We start from the raw sequence: 24,165 nt of genomic DNA, 5'->3' as shown, positions 1-24,165 counted from the left end.
TGGTTTTTCTTTCCTGTTTATCTTTTCATGATTCTGTTGATTCTTGTCAAATTTTCTGTTCAGCTCTGGCCTTTTCAAAAAAATGTTTGAAAGTCCTCTATTTCATTGAAGTTACATTTTTTTCCCCTGAAGTATTATACTCAGTTTTGCTGGGTAGGTGATTCTTGGTTTTAATCCTATCTCCTTTTACCTCTGGAATATCATATTCCAAGCCCTCCAATCCCTTAGCGTAGGAGCTGCTAAATACTGTGTTATCCTGATTGTGGTTCCACAATACTCGAATTGTTTCTTTTGACTGCTTGCAATATTTTCTCCTTGACCTGGAAATTCTGGAATTTGGCTACAATATTCCTAGGAGTTTTCCTTTTGGGATCTCTCTCAAGAGGTGATCAGTGGATTCTTTCCATTTCTATTTTACTTTCTGGTTCTAGAATATCAGGACAGTTTTCCTTGATAATTTCTTTTTTTTTTTTTTTTTTTTTTTTTACAGTTTTCATAAAGGTCTATTTCATTATTGGTGGGTAGCGCCATTTAACAGTTAAATACATTTAAATAATGTATAGGTGACTGCACTACTGCAGCATTGGTAACTAGATAGATAACCAATTTAACTAGAAACCAACAAGTAACTGTCTAAATATTTAAAATACAGCTCTTGTTTGGATCATCCCTTGTTTAGATCATCCCTCTTAGAAAAAAAAGCCTGCTGGTCACATTGGAAATATATTTTAAGGCCAAATCTTCTGCTAGCTATCCCTTTCCCACAGGTTTCTTTAATTGCACTAAGCCTCCAACTCCAAGGCAAGCCCAAGTTTGTGACCTCCAGCATTGATGCTCTTCCCATCCACCAGGGCAGACAGCGTCAGCTTCACACCAGGCCTCAGGGTCTGAGTATAACCCACACCAATTAAACTAGAATTGTTGACTTTGGCAGAAATAGAAGCAGTGGAGTCCGACTGATATTTGGCTGCAATGCCGAAACGAGTGCAGTTGGTGCCTGATGTCCAAGCTAGGTTTACGGAAGTATCAAGATCTTCACACACTTTCTGATAAATTGAACCTCCAAATTCTGTTCCATCATTGACGTTAGTGTGCAGTTGGAAATCTCCAGTCCTGTAGCCCACTGCAAAGTTATTCCTTGTTAACTTTGACTTGGCACTATCGAAGGTCATCTGGTAGCCAGCAAGCCAGCCTTCATAACCAAAAACGGCTGACCCATGAATTGCAGGTCCAGCAAAATCAAAGTCAATGTCACAGCCAAGGTTTATACATTCCCGTTTATAAGCAGACTTTATTTTACCACTTTTCTTTCCTGTGTTTGGTGAGAAGGTAGTGTCAAATGTCAGCTTCAAACCCTGGCAAATCTGATCTTCAATTGCGATTTCGGTTCCCAGAGTGTTATCAGTGTTCCATTTTTCTGTGAAAGTCAGACCATACTCACACCATTTATATTTGGTCTCCAAAGTCCCAGAAACTTTACCAGTGTCTGTATTAGATGAACCCGATGATGAGAATTCCACTCCACTGCAGGATTTTGTTTTCACATCCAGTTTCACCAACCCAAAACCAAATCCTTTGTTGAAAATATCTCTTGCAGCTTTGCCAAGGTCAGCATATGAAGGAGGAATACACATTGACGGACGCTCACAATCCTGCAGGTACGACGACATGGCGATGCCGAGCGGAGGATTGACCTGCGGGGAAGGACGAGAGAAGCGGCGTCGGAGCAGGCCGGGAGGCAGCTCGGGGCGGGGCTCCTTGATAATTTCTTGAAAGATGTTGTCTAGGCTTTTTTTGATCATGGCTTTCAAGTAGTTCAATAATTTTTAAATTCTCTCTCCTGGATGCATTTTCCAGGTCAGTTGTTTTTCCAACGAGATATTTCATATTGTCTTCTGTTTTTTCATTATTTTGGTTTTGTTTTATAATTTCTTGATTTTTCACAAAGTTATTAGCTTCCATTTGCTCCATTATAATTTTGAAAGAATTATTTTCTTCAGTGAGTTTTTGGATCTCTTTTTCCTTTTGACTCATTCTGCTTTTAAGTCATTCTTATTCCCATTGGCTTTTTGTACTCTTTTGCCATTTGGGTTAGTCTAATTTTAAAGGTGTTATTTTCTTCAGCATTTTGGGGGAGTTTCCTTTAGCAAACTGTTGATTCATTTTTCATGATTATCTTGCATCACTTTCATTTCTCTTCCCAATTTTTCCTCTAGTTCTCTTACTTGATTTTCAAAATCCTTTTTGAGCTCTTCCATGACCTAAGACCAATTCATATTTTTCTTAAAGCCTTTGGATGCAGGAACTTTGGCTTTGTTGTCTTCCTCTGCCTGTATGTTTTTATCTTTCTTATCATCAATGACATAAGAAAATACCTCTTCACTGAGAAAGTAGGATTCTATAGTCTGTCTCTTTTTCCCCTGTTTGCTCATTTTCCCAGTCAATTACTTGAATTTTGAGCTTTGTTAAGTGAAGGGCTCCAGAAGCAGCCTCTCCTGCAGCAGTGGCTACAGCTGCCCTGGAGCTGGAACTGGGTCTGGGTCCCAACCATGTTCCCTTCTCAGCCAGGTAAGAGACCCTTCCCACTGATCTTCCCACTGTCTTTAGTGTTTGTGGGTTGAGAAGTCTAGAATCCATAGCAGCCACCAGCAATTCAGTAGCCTAAGGCCTACCTTGGCTCAGTCCTCATAGGAGTGCCCACTCTGCTCCCAGCCTGGTGCAATAAACCCTTCTTATCAACCTTCCAGATTGTCTTGAGCTGGAAATTTGCTTCAGTTTGTCTTTTTGTGGCTTCTGCTACTCTAGAATTTATTTAGAGTCATTTTGTACATATTTTTAAGGGGTTTGGGGGGAGAGCTGTAGCAGGTCCATGCTTCTACTTTGCCATCTTGGCTCCGCCCCATGAAGTCATTTTCCAACTCAAGAAGATGAGTCTTCAGGACCAGCACTCTATCTTCCATCCCACCTAGCAGCCCTGACAAGTAAATCTTAAGTTTTCCATATCCCCACCTTCCCCCAGATGTATTGCAGGATCCAAGCTCCCCTTTTGCTTCATTTTTCCCTGTCCTCTCCATGAGCTGTAGTTCATTCAGCTAACAATTTGTCAAAGACCCAGTTGCTAGCAATAAAGAGAATCTGCCTGCATTTAATTTGGAATAGCATGTTATTTACTTACTAACATTTTTTCCCCTGGAGGTGGCTTCTCTCCCCACAGACTTTTGTGACCATGATTCTCAGCTGTAATCAGTGGTTGCTGTATTGAATTATTTACCACCACCCACGTACCCTACATAGTATCCTTTCTAGGGATACAATACTGTTCCACACTTGGGGAACAGAGGGGACCTATCATCAAATTGCATTAGCTGGTTTCTTCCTCTTCCTACACCTTGTGAATGGTGGGTAATGAGTAACTCCTTTTTGCTCACTGTGATCCTAGGTGACCAAATGAAGCTAAGTGCTGTACTCCTTGGAAAGCCCTCTAAATAGCACTAAGTGACAGCTAGAAGCTACTAGATGGAAGGAAGAAAATAAACATTTGTTAAGCACTTATTGTGTGCTAGGCATCATGCTAAGCACTTCACAAATATTATCTCATTTGATCCTCACAATAACCTTGGGAAGTAGTGCTATTATTATCATTCCCATTTTACAGTAGAGGAGACTGAGGCAGACAGAAGTTAAATGACTTGCCCAGAGTCATATAGCTATAAAGTGTCTGAGATTGAATTTGAACCTAGGTTTTCCTGACTCCAGGCTCAGTGCTCTATCCACTGCACAGCCTCACTGCCTCTAAAACATAACAGAAGAATGTACTACAAATTCCACAGAGCATCTAAAGTTAAAATAAGTACCTGTTCCCATTCATTCATCCTGAATGAAGAGACTTTCTCAGGTAAGATCACTTGCTACTCTCCAGGTTTCGGAACTACAGGCACAGGGTACATAGCTCTGTACACTAGAATAAGTGGAAAGTAGTATGGGTAAGATACATCACCTCTCCCCATTGAATTTGTAATCCAGGGAAAAATTTAAATAAAATACAGATCTTGCCATATGATCAGTGATTTGTATGCACTGTTTACAGAGGCCATTCAAATTGGTATCTATACTCAGTTGTGAACATTAACTTGTGTGGGTAGGTCATTCTGGGTTAAGCAGAGTTTCCACAAATTGTTTTTTGGAGGACAAATCCTCATTTCTCTTTCTGACTTTGTAGCCAAGGCTTGGTTCAACAAAGAAAAGTACAGAGTGACCCTTTCTGATTCTGGCTGACCATGTTTGCTAGCTCAGTCCTTGAGTGGCTTTGTGGACAACAAAGCCTCTGGCTGCTTCCAGTAAATTCATGCTGAAGAGTGCTTTGGGGATGACACAACCATTTCCTTATTGGCCATTTAACAGGAAGAAGTGTTGACTCAGTAGGCCTTTAAAAAGAGAGTGATTGTTAAGGAAGGTGACCTAACAGAGTTCCAGATTTCAAACTAAATTACAAAATGGCAAGCCTCAAAACAATCTTGTACTGGCTAAGAAACAAAGTAGTATATCAGTAGAATAGATCAGGCATACAAAGCTGTTGCTGTTGTGTCTGACTCTTTGTAACACCATGGACCATAGCACACCAATACTTGCCGTGGAGTTTTCTTGGTAAAGATACTGGAGTGGTTTACCATTTCTTTCTCAAGTGGACTAAGGCAAACAGAGGTTTGTGTGACCCAAGGTCACACAATTAGTGTCTAAGGGTAGATTTGAACTCAGGTCTTCCTGACTCCTGACCCAGTGCTCTATTCATTGAGCCATCTAGATGCCTCTCAGGTATACAATACACAGTAGCAAATAAACACAGTGCTGTAGTCTAGTGCTTAATAAACCCAAAGACTCAAACTTTTGGTGTGAGAACTCACCATTTGACAAAAATTGCAGGGAAAGATGGAAAGCGATTTGGTAGAAACTAGGCATCGACCAATATCTCACACCAAGAGAAGGTCAAAATGGGTACATGATTTAAACATAAAGAGTGATCTCATAAGAAAAGTAGAGGAGGATGAAAAAATGTACTTGTTAGATCTACAGATAAGTGAAGAGTTTATGACTAAACAAGAGAAAGAAAGGATTACAGGAAGTAAAATTGATCATTTTGATTATATGAAATTAAAAGCTTTTGCACAAACAAACTAATGCAGCCAAAATTAGAAAGAAATCAGGAAATTGGTGGTGGTGGTGGTGGGGAAATTATGGCAAGATTCTCTGATAAAGGTCTCATGTCTCAAATATACAGGAAGCTGATCCCAAATTTATAAAAATAAAAGCCATTTCCAGTGAATGAATGGTCAAAACATGAATGGGTACTGTTCAGAAGAAGAAACAAAAGCTATCTACAGTCACATGAAAACATGCTCTAAGTCACTGTTGATTAGAGGAAGGCAAATTAAAACAACTCTGAGATATCACCTCCCGCCTTTCAGAATGGCTAATATGATAGAAAAGGAAAATGACAGATGCTGGAAGGGATGTGGAAAAATAGGTATTATACTAATGCATAACTGATGGGGTTGTGAACTGGTTCAACCATTCCAGAGAACAATTTGGAGCTATATGCAAAGATCTATAACACTGTACATAGCTTTTGATCCAGTAAAACCACCACTAGGTCTGTATCCCAAAGAGATCAAAGAAAAGAGAAAAGGACCTATTTGTACAAAAATATTTAAGCAATTCTTTTTGTAGTGGCAAAGAATTGAAAACTGAGGGGATGCCCATCAACTGGAGAAATGATTAAACAAGTTGTGATATATGATTATGACAGAATGCTTTTGTGCATTCTATAATATATAATATCATAGATATAGATACGGATATATAATCTTATAATTCTGTAAGAAATGATGAGCAGAGTGGTTTCAGAAAAATCTGGAAAGACTTATATGAACTCATGCAAAGTAAAGTGAACAGAACCAGGAGAACACTGTGACAACAGTAATACTGTAAGGATGATCAACTGTGAAAGACTTAGCTACTCTGATCAAAACAGTGATCAAAGACAATTCCAAAGGACTCATGATAAAAGATACTATCTACCTCCAGAGAGGTGTATGACCCTGGGCAAGTCACTTAACCTTATTTGCCTTAGTTTCCTTATCTATAAAATGAGCTGAAGAAAACTGCCAACCACTCCAGCATCTTAGCCAAGAAAACCCCAAATGGGGTCACAAAGCATTGGATACAACTGAAAACAACTGAACAGTAACAACCTTCAGAGAGATAATTGATGAACTCTGAATTCTGAGTGAAGCATACTTGGTTCACTTTATTTTTCTTGTTTTCTTTTGCAACATGGTTAATATGGAAATATGTTTTATATGATTTCACATGTGTAATTGATATCAAATTGTTTGCCTTCTCTAAGAAGGGGGAGGGGCAGAGAGTGAGAGTGCAGAGAGTGAGAGAATTTGGAACTCAAATTAAAAAAAAAGAATTTTAAAATGTTTTTACATGCTACTGGGAAATATTTAATGAAATAAATTAAAATATTTTAAATGATGCCTCTAAAAGTAAAAATAATAATATTAATAAAAGGGAGCAACTCTGTCCCTGTCAATTTTCTTTATAATATAAGAGGATTCATGTTTTTATAGAACTTTCTATGAGGAGGTGGGAGAGGTTTGGTCCTTTTCTACCCCTGGCATCATGGGAACTAGGGCAGAAGAATTCAAATAGACACCCTTGAGCCTAAAGCTAGGCCACCTTTTTTTTCTTTTGCTTTTTTTCCTTTCCTTAATCATCCAATACTGATCACCTGGTAAATGCATCCAGGTTCGAAGGGGACATTGTAAGTTTGGGAGGTCATGGGACCATTAGATGGAACTGACTGGCTGAAGGGGAAATTTCTGCATCAGAAATATCGACCACTGACAAGAGATGTAAGTGTCCTGGCACAGCTGGCTGGTGAACACAGAATTTGAGTCAACAGTGCAGAGCCACAATGAATTGCAGTACCTGCTCAGCACTTCCAAAAATGGCCAAAATGGAAATTTGTTTTGATTGACTATAGATATTTGCAATGGCTTTTCTTTTTCTTGCATCTCCACTGGGGAAGATCTGCTCAAAGGCAGATCTTAACTAATTAAAAGAAATAAAATACCTCAAAATGCTTTATGTTCTGGTGAGGTTTAGGTGAAGGATAAATGCAGTTATAAAATATACTGAATTCTGCTTTGTGTCTGTCAATATGTGCTCATGACTTTATCTTTCTACCGGTACCTCCCTCCTTGGAATACCCCAGACATGAGCTAAAACCTAAGCTTTAAGTAAACTGTCTCCAGGGCACAGCAACAAGTATGAGAAATGGAAGACCACCTTTTCTCATTGAAGGCCAGTTTCCCTCCAAGATCAAATGTGACCAGACTGAATACATGGGAGCAGAGGTATGGTTGTCTCAGCCCCTAGGGCCTAGAAATAGTTACTTAGAACTTAGGGGACAGTGGATATTTCAAGGTAATAAAGGGAGGTTCACAGATGATCTGAGCAAAGTAGGTCATAAACAAGGACTACAGCAAGTTGAGTTATCAGCAAAGGTATGAGAATTACTCCATAGTGGTTGTGGGGATTCAATGAGATACTAATTATGAAACACTTAGTGTAGTGCCTGGTACGTCATAAGCATGTTGAGACGGATGATGATGATGATGTTACTTGGTTAATGTCACTCAGGCAATAAATAGCAAAGCTGAGACTTGATCCTGAGTCTTCTGTCTCCAAATGAATTCTTCATGCTACATAGCACTCTATAACTGTGTATGTATGCACATGTGCATGCACACACACACACACACACAACATACATACACACCCTAGTCATGCTGAAGCTGATTGAACTTTGACCCTGTTATCTAGGTAGGTAGCTTGGACTTGGACCTAGAAAGAAGAGAGTTTATTCCTACCTCATACTCCTCTCTAGGCCTCAGTTTCTTCATCTGTAAAGATGGGATATCACCTACCTCACAGGTCTGCTGTGAGAATCCAGTAAGATCATAATTTATGAAGTGCTTTGTAAACCTTAAATTACAGTTTAAGTGCAGCTGTTTAACTATTCATATTTGACAGTGAATTACATGGAGGTGGCCCAGTGGGTAGAGTGGGACTGGAGTCAGGAAGACCCAAGTCTAAATCCAGCATCAGACACTTTCTAGGTGACCCTGGGCAAGTCCCTTAACCTCTGTTTACCTTAATCCAGGGAAGAAGAAAATAGCAAACCACTCCAATATCTTTGCCAAGAAAACCCCATGGTCAGTATTGGCATGCTATGGTCCATGGGGTCATGAAGAGTAGGACATGAGTAAACAATAACAAGGGAAAATACGCTTCCCTGAATCCTTTTGGTTTGGGAAAAGAAGACATGATTGAAGAGAAATATGCTCTCTTGCTCAGTAGTACTGACAGCCTGGGAGTTGCTGCCTCACATTGTATTTACCAATAGTCCTGATTCAAAGTTAGAAAGAACAAGTCCCAGCATTCCCATAATTACCTTTTTGCTTAGCATGTGCCCCTGAGACCTTAAGGAAATTAGAACTGTCTCTAAATCCAGAACAATTCCAGGTTCCTCTGGGAGACCTACCAGGAAGTCTCCTCTGGGGAAACACTTCCTTTAGACCCCTATATAAATATAGGAAGGAGTATGGGTAGACTATGTCTTCTGCCATAGACTCTTTATACCACGCAATACCTAAAACTGTGTATGTACAAACAAACACACACATACACACACATCTTTTTTTTTTTCTTACTGGACTCTTCCCTAGTGTGCCTCCAATTCTCAGGCAATGAAAAAAAATTTAACATATATTTCAGTAAGCATTTATCAATACAAGAACAGCCTCAATAATGACTAAATGTTGACTTGGAAGGTCAAATTTCTAAGAGTATTCTGCCCCCTAGAAAGGACATTTGTGATACTGAGCATTGTGTTAAATGCTTGGGGTAGAGTGGGAGTGCAGTAGAGGAACCATGGACCACAGCTGAGAATGATGGTCATAGACTCTGGGGAGAAAAACCTCTCCAGGAAAAAAAAAATCTAATCCAATATAGGGTTATAGGACATAGAAACTGCATGTACCATATTTGCAACAGGTGGTCATCCAGCTTCTACATAAAGAAGACCACAGGCAAAGGAGGAACCTACCACTTCCAGGGGCAGCCCATTCTAATTTTGGACAGATTGTTTCAGATTGTTAGGAAGCTTTTCCTTACACGGAGGCAAACCTGTCTCAGTACAACTTCTACCCAATACAACATTTTCTACTTTTCATTCTGCTCTTTGGAGCTAAGCAGAATATGCCTTCCACCAGGCATCCCTTCAGATAGTTAAAGACAGTTATCATATGTCCCATAAGCCTTCTCTTCTCCAATCTGTTTCTAGTTCCTTCAATTAGTCCTTGCCTGGTATGGTTTCCAGTTAAGTCATCATCCAAGATTTCCTCTTTAGACACATTCTAGTTTGTTTGTGTCCTTCCAAAAATCTAATTCTTAGAAAGGAACAGAGTGCTTTAGCTGTGACCTGCTCAGGGCAGTGTACAGTGGGACTATCACCTCCCTCTCTGAGAGATACGAAACAAACCTGTGCCAGGGATGGGGCACAGTTTATATGATTTTGCAAGAGGAATGTGGAGTACTTGATGAAGAATAATGCGAAATAATGGAAAAGTAGCCTAAAGCTTCATTATGGAGAGCTTCAGTGCCAGGATGAGGAATTTGTATTGTAGAGACCTAAAAAGGGCATCAGAATGAATAATGATAAAGAAATCCAAAGAGTTTCTTTCATCTAGTGTAGGACTATACAATAAAAGACAGACACAGAAACTGAAAAAAGTGGCCCGCCAAGAAAAACGGTAACTTTGACTGGAGATGTCCCAGGGAGATCAGTAGTCTATAACTCTCCGGAAAATGCAGAGAAAGTAGGAAGGGAGAAAAATGGAGGAGGTAGTTTACCAAATACCAGGGAAGGTGAGTTCCTAAAATCAAAGACATAATCAATAGGACTTGACTACCCTATTCAAGAATTCAGGAGGAGTGGAAGGCTGAATTAGCCCGAAGTCCCAAAGCAGGAAATGAAGTTGTTGACTTTGGGTTCTTGCCATTTTCAGAATCTCCAATTAACATCCTAATGAAATCTTGTTTTCCAGTCTTCAGAGGAATGATCATAAAGGTGACTATAGTTAAGTGATAGCTTAAACCTATAAATTCATATCCCAAGATTTATAAAAACCAGTTAAGATGTAAATGACAAAGATTAAACATGAGTTATTTCAGGGTATAATAAAAAAATTCTTTCTCATATGAAGTGGTAACTTGGACCTCTGGGACATTAAAGAGTAGTTTGGGCCTGACCTCAGAGACAAATTTCACATAGAAAGAACTCATTTCTAGACCCAAGTGCCAATATATTGAAGAATTATCCCACTTAGGAGGAGTCATGCCAATTCACCAATAGAGTGAGTAGATTCCTTCCAAAGTAATCTTTGTTCTAGTGGAGTGTATTTTTACTTAAAGGTCTAAGGAAGGAGGACAAAGTTAAGAAGGAGAAGAAATAGACATTACACTCTTCTTTCACTATTTTTCTCCCAGGGATCTTTAGAAGAAACTGGGGAGGGGGGAGCAAGTAATTTCTAAAGATTTTTTTTTCCAGAGAAAAGCAAGATTGGACCCTGGGTTTACAATGGATGTTTCTAGACAACTTTCCTTCCTCCCCTCCTTTGAAAAAGTGAGGAATCCATAGATATAGAACACACTGAATGAGACATCAGGTTTTTCTGATGTGTTGATCAGTTTTGTTGATTTTTTTCTTCCTCCTCTTGCTTTTAAAAAATTCTTTGTTTTAAGAGATAGATCTTTGGGAGGGGAGGAGCAAAGGGATACAAGAGGAAGGCTAGGTGATGTACAAACAAAAGATATTGGTAAAAATCTATTTTTTAAAATGAGATATTTCTAAACTACATAGACTCTTCTTGTCCATTTGTATCCCTAGCAGACCTGAAGTGCTTCTCCAAAAAAGCCCTTAGACAGAAAAGTAGCATGGCATGGTGAATATAAAGCCAGCCTGTGAGTCAGGAGCATCTGAGTTCAAACTGTACCTCTGACACATCTGCATGTCATACTGTGCAAGTCTCTTAAACACTCCTTGAGAGAGTACCCTAGGCAACTCTATGCCTATACATTTCACAGTAGGCAGAGTGAGTTTTCTTGCCTTGGAATCCCCTTTACCAATGAATTCAAATCTGGCCTCAGATACTTACTAGCTGTGTGATCCTGGGCAAGTGACTTAATTCTGTTTGTCCCAGTTCCTTATTTGTAAAATGAGCTACAGAAGAAAATAGTAAAGCATTCCAGTATATTTGCCATCAAACCCTAATTGGGGTCACAGAGAGTTGGATACAACTGAAAAATGACTTAAGAACAATAACAACACACATTAAGAAGAAACCCATCATCCATCATGCCCCCGAATCAAATTTCCAAGGAATTACTTTATAGAGCTAAAAAAAATCGTAATAAAATTCATCTGGAGGAATAAAAGTTCAAAAATATCAGTGGAATCAGTAGTACGAAACCTCAAACTATACTGCAAAGTAGTAATCTTCAAAATAATTTGGTACTGAATCAAAAACAGAAAAGTTAATCAGTAAAACAGATTAGTTACACAATAGATAGAAGCAAATAATCACACAAAGCTAGTATTTAATAAACTCAAAGAAGCCAGGTACTGGAGCAAGAATTCAAGATGCAATTAAAAAATGTTATGAAAACTGGAAAGTAGTTTGGCAGAAAGTAGGCATAGACCAACATCTCACATTGTATACAAAGATAAGCTCAAAATAGATACATGATTTAGACATACAAGGAAATATCATCATCTAATTAGTACAGCATGAAGGAAATTACCTGTCATATCAATGGACAGGGAAAGAGTTTATGATCAAAGAAGAGAGAGGTACACAGGAAGTGAAATGGATTATTTTAATTACATGAAACTTAAGTTTTTGCACAAAGAAAACTAATGCAGCTAAAATTAGAAAAAAATAGGAAACTGGGGGAAAATCTTTATAGCAAATTATTCTGATAAAAGTCTTACTTCTAAAATAATACATAGGAAATTCAGTCAAATCTACAAGAATAGGAGCCATTTCCCAATTGATAAGTGGTCAAAGGATATAAATGGGCAGTTTTTAGAAGAAGAAATCAAAGCTATCACTAGCCATATGAAAAAATGTTCTAAATCACTAATAATTAGAGAAATGTAAATGAAAACAACTCTGAGATACCATTTCACACATATCTGATTAGCTAAGATGACAAAAAAGGAGAGAACGTGGGAAAATAGGTGTGCTAGTATGCTATTAGTAGTGTTGTGAACTGCTCCAACCATTCTGGAGAACAATTTGTATCTATTCTTAAAAAGCTGTCAAGCTTTGCATACTCTTTGACCCAGTATACCACTATAAGGTCTATATCTCAAAGAGATAAAAGAAAGAGGAAAGTAACCTATATGTTTAAAAAAGAATTTTTAACAGCTCTTTTTGAGGTAGCAAAAAATTGGAAACTGATAGGATGTCCATCAGTTGGGGACCAGCTGAACATGTCATGGCATGTTGTGCTATAAGAAATGATTTTCAGAAAAACCTGGAAAGATTTAAGTGAATTGATGCAAAGTGAAGTGAGTCGAACCAGGAGAACAATTTATACAATAACAGCAACTATGTAAAGATAATTAACCCTGAAAGACTTAGTAACTCTGGTCAATACATTGATTAACTACAATTCCAAAGGTCTCATTATGAAACATTGTATCTACCTCCAGAAAGAGAACAAATGGATTCAGCAAACAGATTAAAACATATTTTCTCTTTTTCTTGCTCTTTCTTGCTTTTTTCCCCTCTCAGAACATAGCTAATGCAGAAATTTGTTTTACACATATTTGCAATGGACTTTAATTGTATTGCTTTCTTAATGGGAGGGAGAAGATCTTCAGAAAACTGAAAATAATTACGAGGAAGAAAGTATTTAAAAATAAAATCAAGTCTTTCTAATCAAGTTCATGAAACCAAGAAATACATCAAACATCTACAGTTATAGACATCAGCATGGTGGCTACCTGAGCACATAAAATCAATTTCCCAAGGAAATTTCAAGTTGTTAAGAAGAGTTCATTTAGAAGTAGGCATCATTCTAATACTTCCTACAGTAGCACAGCAAGGGTCTAGGTAAAGTAAGTGTAATAACATAGACCAGAGCCCATACTACCCGAGGTTAAGTAGGGAAGAAAAAGATAATCTACCCTATTAGCTGAAGCCCTCATTTTTTTTTTTTTTATGGATAAGAAGAGAGAATGAAATCGAACATGGAAAAGATCTGAGCGTTACACTGTCACAGACAGCCAATAATTCATACCACCCCACCATCTGTGTTTCTCTAACACCTAGCACTTCAGGGGCCCAGAGACACTGACTCTTGACTAGCCAGCCCTCTTCTGTCTTCCTCTGTCCTTTTAGTTTCTAATTTATTCTTAACCTGCTGTTTCTGGCTCATTTCCATGAAAGCACTAACTGTTCCCAAGACTTCTCTGACCCTTTTATGAAAAATGCATGATAAATTTCAGTTCTGCATCCAGCTGTACAGTATTGTAGAGACCACCCAGTTTAAGGGTACACCCCATCTCTTGGGATGATGGTCTTTTTGTTGGGAATAGGAGAATGAGAATCCTCCTTGGTACTTATGCAACTCCTTGCCAAAGTTCAAAGTCTTTCACATAGACATGATCTCATTCATCCCTCCCACAGTCTGCACTATAAAGGAAAAATGCATTGTCTCCATTTACCAGGATGGGGGAACCAGCAGCACAATGCAGAGAGGGTAACCTGCTAAACTCTACTGTAAGCAAGGTAGATCTGGAAATAGAACCCCAATTGTACATAGACTGCTGTTCTACAAAACTGGCCAGAATGAATTTCCATGTCACAATATATCACTTGTTCTAGATGTGTCAACTGGCCTTTTTTTTTTAAACTGGGGAATGGCCACTAGCCCCAAGAATCAAATCAAAGATCAAAAGGTGTGATGACCAAAACAGACAACATAGATGCGAACCTTAAAGGCAAGGAAGGCTATGGGGGTGAGGTGTAGAATGGAGACTGAATAGGAGAAATGCACATAGTAAAGTTTACCTCCTCTCTCACATTGTTGATTCCCTCCTCTTCAAACTAGGAGGTGGAGAGATCTGATTCTACTTCAGACAGGCTGCTAATTCAGCTTAAGTTGAAAAAGTCTGTTCTGAAGCTAACCTTCTTCCTGCCTCAAAATTGTACAAGGTAGAGATGGAACTGGGGAGAAGTCTTCCATAACAGAATCCCACTAATATGTCAATATATCAAGAATCAAATTCCAACAGTGTGGGCAACTATCCTTCACTGACAGCAGACTGAAATCCCCTCTACAATGTAATAGACAGTCTTCAAGAGTTGTCATACCTGAAAAATTTGTCAGCATGTAGCCAGTCCGGTAATGAGACTTTTCAGATTTTTGTTGTTCATTTGTTTTCAGTTGTATCTGACTCTTCGTGACACTATTTGAATTTTCTTGGCAAAGATAACTTGAGTGGTTTGCCATTTCCTTCTCCAGTGGATTAAGGTAAACAGAGGTTAAGTGACTTGCCCAGGATCACACAGCTAGTAAGTGTCTGAGGTCAGGTAGTAAGCATTAGAACTTAGGTTTGAAGTCAGATCTTCTGAATTTAGATATTCTGATTTTTCTGCTGTTTCACACTATAAAATAGCCTGGCACTCAAGCCTTGCATTTGCATAAGACTCTCCTCATTGGTGGAGAGAATGATTACTAACAAAATGAGTGGCAGAGTAGGTGAGAGCTTCCAAGAGACTTTTCTTTCTGGCTTGGTTTTGAGAGAGGACACATAAAGTTTCACGTCCTTTTGAAGGACAGGTCCTTGGGGGTAAAAAAAGAAGAGACTCTTGGGAAGACATCAACATGATTCAACCAAAAGTTCTTCTACATTTCTCCATATTCAGCATGCTACACTGTAAACTTTGGGGAATATTTCCTTGGACAAGGTCCAGGAATCTCCCTTGCTTCCAACCTGTCTCCCTCCTTGCAGAAGAGCTCATTCACTCTGTGCTTTCTGATATATTTGAATTTTACTTCTCTATGTAATTTATATGATTTCTGTTTGTCATCTGCTTGTATAAATGAGTTTATTTGCTTTTCAATATATGTGATGATCTTTGTGTTACTAAGATTTGAAGGGAAGGGAGATCGACCTTCAGAACCATGGGATCTATGATCCTAAGTCCATGAATAGATTTCAAGAAATTCAAGAACTTGGATTAAAAAAAAATTATATCCTCATTTCAAAATAATCAATTTTCTTTCATTTCATACATTTAAAAACATTATTCTGAGAAGGAATTCATAAGCTTTACCAGATTGACAAAAGAGTTCTTGACATCAAAAAAAAAAAAAAAAAAGTTAAGAACAGTTACAGGCTCAGCATTTTATTCTGGATCCTGGAATCCAGAAGACCTGAGTTAAAATTTGGCCTCAGACATTTACTAGCTGTGTGACCCTGGGCAAGTCACTTAATCCCGTTTGCTTCTGTTTCCTCATCTTTAAATTGAGCTGGAGAAAGAAGTGGCAACCACTTTTCCAAGTGTCTTTTCCAAGAAAACACCAAATGAAGTCACAAAAATTAGACACAGCTGAAAAATGACAACAGGAACAACTTCTCTTGAAGAAATATAAGCTCATTTCTAGTTTAAAGGTTTTCAAAAGAGACAACTAAGGACTGCCTACATTTAAAACTCAGCTCTGATTCTTGCCTGCATGAACTTGGACATTTTTCTGGGCCTCAGTTTCCCCATCTGTAAAATGAAGTAGTTCTCTTCCAACCTTATCCCTCTGATCCTATGGGATAATATGGGTAAAGCATCTTGTAGAATTTAAAGTTCTACATAAACATCAATGATTTTTATTATTAACATAACTCAATTCTACAAAAGTCATCAAGGCTTCTCAGACTATTTTTTTTCCAAAAGCCTCAATAATTTTCCATCTTTCATTACATTTTCTCCCATTTTTCCAGCACCATAGCTTGGTGTTTATACTAATCCAGCAACATTTACCTGTGGCCTTTATAAATTTCTTGAAGGCTAAGTCCCTGAATTTCACAGCACTATTTAATTTATCCTGCATAAGTAAAGAATGAGCTCAGTTTTCCAGTTCAATTAAATTTGTTCCTCTAAGGACTACAATTTGTTTTAACTATTCTGATGAATTTTTTCCCCAAAATACATCTCACATTTTCCCTCATACAGAACATGTAAAATATAATTTAACCTCTTGATTTAGAGGAACATGGGGAAGACAAATATGAATTAATATAGATCAGAGAAAAAAAGTACCAAGGGGACAATATAAACAGTAACTAAACTAATGTTTAAAAAAGACAGGTGAACCCAAATTAAATTCAATGGCCAATATTAAATTTGTAGGAAAGATAAAATGTGTATGAAATCATAGGATCACAGATTTAGAGTTGGAAAAAACATGAGAAGCTATCTAATCCATCCTTCCCCATTTTACACATGAGGAAAATGCGGCAAAAAAAAAGGCTAAGTCACTTGCCCAAAGTTATAAACCAATAAATATCTGAGGTAGATTTGAGCCAAAGCCCCCCTGATTCCAAATCCAGCACTCTGTCCAACAAGCAAAGTTCCTTTATGTTGACAAAGGGAGAAGGAGGTCGAGAATATGGATGTGGCATAGGTAGATATTTCTATTGGTCAATTTTGCTGACTGAGGGTTCTGATAGGAGGAAAGAGAAGGGCATATCAGGAATGACTAATATAAAAAACAAAAACAAACTCACTATTGAAAAATAAGTTAACCACTTGACATCCTACAACTATCCATTCTTGATTACATATATTGCTTGCCTTTGGTTAAAAAAAAAAACAAACCAAAAACCAATAATTTCCTTGGTATGGGTACCTTCTCCACCAAAATTCTCCTGCTATAGCACATGAATTGAGTAGCTGTGACCAAAAATATATGTCATCTGGTAGCCAACCTTCTGAAGGGACTCTACCAATTTAACTAATCGTATATTCCATATATAGTAGAAACTGTAATTAATTACTAGCATAGGTCACAAGAATTTATTGTCATTATCTTCATTTTGTGAGGCATATGGTGGCACAGTGGAAAGAGTGCTAGGTTTGGAATCAAGAAGACTGGAGTGTAAATCTGGTTGCAGACACTTGCTAGCTGTGTAACCCTGGGCAAGTCACTTAATCTAAGCCTCCGTTTCCTCAGTTGTAAAATGGGGATAATGATAGCACCTTCCCTTCCCCTGACTATTGTGAGAATCAAATGAGATAGTTTCCAAAAAGCATTTAGCATGGTTCCTGGTAGAGAGTAGGCACTATATAAATGCTTATAGAGTACTTTCTTCTCCTTTTTACTTTCCCTCCATTTACATAAAAGAATCTCAAAAGAGTGTTTGAGTAGAAGGATGACAGAAACAATGTCAGAGATCATGTTTATGTAAGCCTATTTGAGGTCAACTCTTTCACAGAGACTTTGGCCATTATTACTGTATCTTTAAGAGAGAATGAGTAGAATCTTGAGGAGTTTTATATAGTTTATCTGCCATTCTGGAAAGAATTACCTCTCACAGCTAGAGAAGAACTGTGTGAATAACAGAAAGGATTGAGAGAGATTTCCTCAAAAGCTGTGAGTTAAATGTCTTCTTTGAGAAACTCTGAAGAGACATTTGAGAGCCTTATTTTGTTGAGAAGATACTGCTGTGGAGAAGTTATTTGGGAGAAAAGATCCTGGTGAGATGTTGACTGCCATCCTAGGAGAGATAAATAATGGGGCTATTGTCAGCAAAGGAGACACCAGAAGGAAGATTCAAGTTGAGCAGCCAGTATAACACTCAGGGGTCTTCCAGTAATAATAGCCTTGGAGTATGGCAGTCAGGAAACCCCTGGACAGCGGCATGCCCTACATGGGGAGATCTGCAGATTGATGTGCTCCCTAGTTAGGTAATATACAGCTCTGGGTCCAGAATGGGAATTAATAAGGCTCCTACCAAGAGGACAATGATCGATTCATATATGCTAGGGGTTCTGAAAGTTTGAAGCAAGCTGACATGAGTTGCCTCTGACAGTCTCCGAGAGCTCTGAGATGCAGGCAAGCTTGAGACCTGCTTGTACTTTGTGAAGAGCATACATTATTAGGAGACAGAGGGAGAAAAAGTGAGAGAGAGAGAGAGAGAGAGAGAGAGAGAGAGAGAGAGAGAGAGAGAGAGAGAGAGAGAGAGAGAGAGAGAAAGAAGAGAAGAGAAGAGAAGAGAAGAGAAGAGAAGAGAAGAGAAGAGAAGAGAAGAGAAGAGAAGAGGAGGGAGGGAGTCACATTACCATATCAAAACTTCAAAAGAACTCCCAACAAATTAAGAAAAAATAAAGGACATCAAAAAAAATATTCTGCCCAAACATATGCTGGCAAAACTGATAACAAATGAAATGGATGAAAATTTGTTAAAATATGCTGATTAACAGGAGTAGAACTAGACTATTTATAAAACCTGATTTCATAAAAAAAAAAAATGAAAAAGCCACATATCAATTCCAAAAGAAAAAAAGGATCAGACGGTTTTACAAGTGAAATCTGTCAAGTATTCAAAAAACCCCAACAACCTAAAACACCATCATTATATAAGTAGTTTGTAAAAAGATAAAACAGAAGGAATTCTACTAAGTTCCTGCTATGAAACATATATGGTCCTGCTACTACAAAAAGGCAAAATAGAGGGAAAAAAATGTAGGCCAACATACCTCATGAATAATAAAATAAAATATATTGAATGAATATTATTAAAGATGCTATAGCAAGATATTCAACATATACATCAATTACTGTATCATCTTTTGAATATAAAATCAGGTTGGATTTTGTAATGTTAATTATGTTCATGAGAGTTAAAGATCTTCCCCACCCATTAATGGACCTGCTCATTAAGGGAAGCTTGATTAGGGGAGATTTGTTTTGTAGGAAGGCCCACACCTTCTATAAATTTCTAATGAGGCACTGGTTCTCAAGGGTCATGATACCCCCTGGCTCGGAAAAGTGTATACATACTCTAAGGTGAGGTTTTGCTTTGGGGCTTCCTCACTGGAAGTGTTTATTTGGCTAGACAAGACTCTGGGTAGTCACTAAGGCCCACCATCACACCCTTCCCTTGAAAACTCAGATATTGGTGCTTCTCTCTCTGGTATATATGTCATGGTCAGACAGTTGGATCTGTCTGTTGATCTGTGATGTATGCATTGCTTATGGTCAGACAGTTGGGAGCTCTGTCGGTTTTTATTTCTGTTTGTATCTTCTCTGAAGTTCAGGGTGCTGACTTTTTCACCTGAACTAAATAAATGATATACGTGCTTGATTAAAGTGATTGTTGACCCCTCTAAAGTTGCTTTCCTTTTAGAAAAGCAGATCTAAAAACCTGTACAGCAGGCCCTCCTGTGTATGCTGAGGTTCTTGCTGTTACAGATTTGTACCTAGAAATATTCAGTAAGGATTATCTGGGAATCCATCTACCAAGATACACATGATTTACATTAGTACAACTACAAAACTCTTTTTACAAAAATTTCTAAAAAATTATTGGAGAGATATTCACTGACCATATATAATAGCAATGACAGTACTGCCTAAATTAATCTACAGATTCAATATCATAACAAATGGCCAAAAAGTAACTTGATAGAGTTATAAAAAATTACAACAAAAATTATCTACTGAAACTAAAGGTCAATAATGCTAAATTTTTAAAAGGGACAAAATAAAAAGGTCAGGAATGTAGCCTTACAATACTGTATCTCAAATTTTACTACTAAGTAGTAATTATTAAAACTGTTTGGTACTGGTTAAGAAATAGAAAGTTGACAAGCAGAACATATTAATTATAAAAGCAATCAAACATGAAAAATTACATTTGAAAAAACCCAAGAACTCCAATTACTGAAAAAGCAAGACACTTGTCACTACTTGACAAACTCTGAAAGGAAAACTGGAAAGCATATTAATAGAAATTAGAAATCATCTCACACCACATATAACATAATAAGCTCCACATTGATATAGACCCTAGATGTGACCCACACTTGTCTGAGTATACCCAGATGGGCTGACACAGTAGGTGTCTGTGTCCCCTACCACATGGTCTGGTGTAGCCTCCTTTGATTGGCTGTCTAACCAGAACAAGTTTCAGTCTTAATACTGGTGAGACTGAGATGATTGCTCTTTTTACCATGTTTTCCACCTTGTGCTCTCTCCTGCTATATCCAAAGGATAAAGATCACAGTTTGCTCACAGCACAGGTACCATGAACTGAACTTGTAAGAGGCAAAGGGCTTTCTATTCCTACTCCTTCTTTTATCCTACTTGGAAATATTTGTTTCTGTTACGTATTGTTTATCTTCCTCAGGTTCAGGCACATGCACGGTACTGGACCCAGGAGTTTGAGCCACAGAGACCCTGAAGCCAGGATTCCTAGTGAGATAGGTAGTGGATAGATAGGTACAGCCAGTCCTATCAAGGTGACTGTTTCTCAAGCCTGAAGGGAACTTTGGACTTAGACCTGGGACTAGGCTCCATAGGAACTGAGCTAGGTGGTAAACCTAATTGTTTTCCCTACCTCAGAGAATGAGATGATACCGGGGGAATGGGAGATTATTCCTATCACATTTAGGGCAGTAAGTTTATATATTTAAGATTATACCCTTTGAAGTAAATATTTCTGTAAAAGCTAATTCTACTGTCAAGTAGCTAACTGACTGGGAGAACACCATTAATGGGGTTGGAGACATTTGCAGAAGACCTAGACATCTAATCCCCAGAAAACCCTGGGAGAGGAGTAAAATGTAGCACAGTGGATATTCAGGCAATGGAGGTCAGGGTGGTTAATGTCACATAGTTAAAGAAGCTCACAGTATAAGCAAATAAGAGGAACAGGGAAAGAGATTTCTTTCATAAGTATGAAGAGGTGATGAGTGCTTGACCACACAAGGCTCAGAGGAGAGAACATTGACAATTTTGATTATATAAAATTGAGTGGTCTCTGAACAAACAAAATCAATGCAGTTAGAATCTGAAGAGAAATTATTAACTGGGAAAAATCTTTGTAATGACAAATTTCTCAGATAACAAATTAATATCCAAGATAAATAAGAATTGATTCAGATATATAAGACCAAGTCATTCCTCAATGGATAAAGGATTAAGACGATTCTCAAGAGAAGAAAAGCCAGCTATGAACAAGTATATGAAAAAAATGCTTCAAATCACTAATAACAAGGAAAAATCAAATTGAAACAAACAACTCCAAGGTTCCATTTTTCAATTGACAAAGCTGACAAAAAAGAAAAATTAAAATTGTTGCAGGGAACGTGGAAGGAGAAGCACACTAATATACTCCTGGCTGCGTTGGAACTCTATCTCTAAAGTCACTAAAATGTGTATTCCCTATAACTCAGGCACATACCCTAAAGAAAGAAAAAACTAAAGGGGTGCCTATCATGAAATAAATTGATTATAGCATATAATAAATAAATACATTATAGCATATAAATCTAATGGAATATTGTTATTCCATTAGAAATTCAAAGAAACCTAAGAATGTTTCATAAAGTGATGTAGAGTGAAGTAGGGCAACTAGGTGATGCAATGGATAGAATGCTGGGCCTGAAGTCAGGAAGACTCATCATCTTCCTGAGTTCAAATCTAGCCTCAGACATTTATTAGCTGTGTCACACTAGCTGAGCAAGTCACTTAACCCTATTTGCCTCACTTCCTTTATCTGCAAAATGAGCTAGAGAAGGAAATAGCAAACCACTCTAACATCTTTGCCAAGAAAACCCCAAATAGGGGTTACAAAGAGTTGGACATGACTAAACAACTGACTGGACTGAAAATAACGAAGAGAGTGAATTGAGAAGAACCAGAAAAACAATTTACAGAAGGACTTAGAAATTACGTTAGCAGTTACAACATTGCTAACGAAAACGAATTTGAGAGGTTTAAGAACCTTGATCCAGGACCAAGATTGAGACTCTGGAAGACTGGTGAAGAATTATGCTGATTCCCCTCATTGGCAAAAAGATGAGAGCATAGAGGTAGAGCAAAGCATCCATTTCAGGCATGGCCAGTGTTTGGCTTTGTTTGCTTGACTAAACTTATTTATTATGAAGGAGGGTTTTTTTGTTTTTTTTGATTTTTGGGTGAGACAGAGAATTACCAAGTATTTGGGCAGTGATATTGCCCCCTCACACCAAAAAAGAAAAGAGCACCAATGAAATGTTTCTAAAAATATACACAGTAGAGCAGGAGGAATTTCAGAAAGAAACATAGGCAAGTTTGGTAGTGGTAGAACTACTTAGTCAAATTTAATATATACTCTACAAAGCCAATCTATACAAAAAAAGATTTATGGTATTATATATAATCCTCTTTTTCTGTTTTTTCTATAAGAAAATATTCATGCTTTGTTGATGTTTGTCACACTCATAAAAATTAAGAAAGATAAGCAATAACCATGTGAAAAAATATTTCACATCACTAATAATTAGAGGTATGTAAATTAAAACAACTTTGAGTTTCCACCTCATATCCATAGGACTGACAAAGAAAGGAAAATAACAAGTTTTGGAGGCACTATAGGAAAACAGGCACATTAGTGCACTGCTAGTAGAAATGTGAATTAGACCAACCATTCTAGAAAGCAATTTAGAATTACACCAAAAAGGTTACTGAACTATGTTTCTTTGACCCATCTATACTGCTCCTAGGTCTACTCTCCAGAGATCTAAGAGGAATAGGACCTGTATGTACAAAAACATTTACAGCAGCTCATTATAGTATGTAGCTCCAAACTGGAAACTAAAGAGGTTCCCACCTATTGGTGAATGACTAAACCAATTATGGGATATGAACGTAATGCAATATTATGTCATTAGAAGTTACAAAATAGACAATTTTAAAAGAAACTGGTAAGATATCCTTCAGGAACTTAGGTAGAGTGAAGTGAAAACTATGAGAAAAATGTATACAATGACAACAACATTATAGAAAACAACTTTGAAAAACTTCAGAACTCTGATCAGTGCAAACATACATCATGAGTCCAGAGGATGGAAGATGAAACATACCTCCCACTTCCTACTAGAGAGAGGATGAACTTAACATGCAAAATGAGACATGCCTTTTTGGACTTGGACAACATGGAAGTTTGTTTTGCTTGCCAACTGAGATTTGTTAGGAGTGTTTTGTTTCGTTAATTGTTCAATGCAGTTTGGAGGGGTGGATCAGTAGTGGGAGAGATTTCACATCTGTGATTTCATTAACACAGGGAACACTGATATGAAGAAATTTCCTCTACCACTGCAGGGCAGCATATTCTTCACACCATATACTTTTAGGAAGTTTTCTAGGGATTTAAAAGGTAAAATGATTTGGCCAGGGTCAGTCAGACCCTGTTAGTCAGTGTTGTGCAAGACACAGGGTATATAATAAAATAGAAAATAACTTAAAAATCAAAATAATAAACTATGCCATTTCAGAATTATATTTTAATCGTCTCATCTCTCCAAGTATCAGTGATTCCTTTGCCACATTTTCCTCCTTGCATTAGTATTTCTAGTTGACCTTGCTTGCTACCCAACATTTGTGCATGTATATGTGAGGCCAACAATTTTGCCTTATGTACTTTTTTTGAAGGTAGGTAAACAATTAATACTCAAATATTGAAACATTCCATTCAATTTTGTAAAATATTAAAAAGTCAGAAATAATGAGGAATTTTTCAAAAGCAGTCTTTCAAAGTGCTTTGAGAAAAACAATGTACTCTATACATGTCAATGAATAAACATTTTTAACAAGTTCCACAGTTGCTCTTTTCTCATTGGGTTTTTTTTTAATCTTTTTCTCCCAGCATTTGAGAATTTGCCCAGGTTGACACTGATTCTGGACATGATTCAACATGTCAGTCCTAAATCTATTGCCCCAGATTTGGAATCTGTCCTTGGGAACTCTCACTGGAATATCTAT

The 24,165-nt window shown here is 37.6% G+C and overlaps 1 protein-coding gene and 1 pseudogene across 4 annotated transcripts in view; both read right to left on the bottom strand.

Annotated features, from left to right (window-relative positions):
• SMOC1 (SPARC related modular calcium binding 1) overlaps window positions 1-24,165 on the bottom strand; it is a 224,677-nt gene that overhangs the window by 163,251 nt on the left and 37,261 nt on the right. The window lies entirely within an intron of this gene.
• LOC140517745 (non-selective voltage-gated ion channel VDAC2 pseudogene) lies at window positions 458-1,817 on the bottom strand (annotated as a pseudogene).

The sequence above is a fragment of the Notamacropus eugenii genome, chromosome 1 (genome assembly GCF_028372415.1).
Source record: "Notamacropus eugenii isolate mMacEug1 chromosome 1, mMacEug1.pri_v2, whole genome shotgun sequence".
Taxonomy (NCBI): Eukaryota; Metazoa; Chordata; class Mammalia; order Diprotodontia; family Macropodidae; genus Notamacropus; species Notamacropus eugenii.
This window is presented reverse-complemented; position numbering and strand designations above follow the sequence as displayed.